Here is a 343-nt window from a genome sequence, read left to right on the forward strand (position 1 = left end):
AATGAAAATGAATAGTCAAATAATCAAATACAATGAGGATGAAATGATAAGAAAATAATAAATAAAATAAAGAATGATAATTATATAAAAAGAAATGAATATAAAGAATGAAATTAATGAAGGAAAATAATATAATTGAATGAAATAACAAATTAATAAATATAACAAAAGATAAATGAAATGATGTATTATTTGTAATGATAAAATAATAAGAAATGAAGATATAAATAAGAAAATATAAAACAATAAGACATAATAAATGAATATGAAATAATAAATGAATAAAAAAGATGAGAATAACTAAAATGAAATATAAAGAATGAAAAGAAGAATAAAACAAAGG

The sequence above is a fragment of the Entamoeba nuttalli genome (assembly GCF_000257125.1).
Source record: "Entamoeba nuttalli P19 unplaced genomic scaffold asmbl_10046, whole genome shotgun sequence".
Lineage (NCBI taxonomy): Eukaryota > Evosea > Mastigamoebida > Endamoebidae > Entamoeba > Entamoeba nuttalli.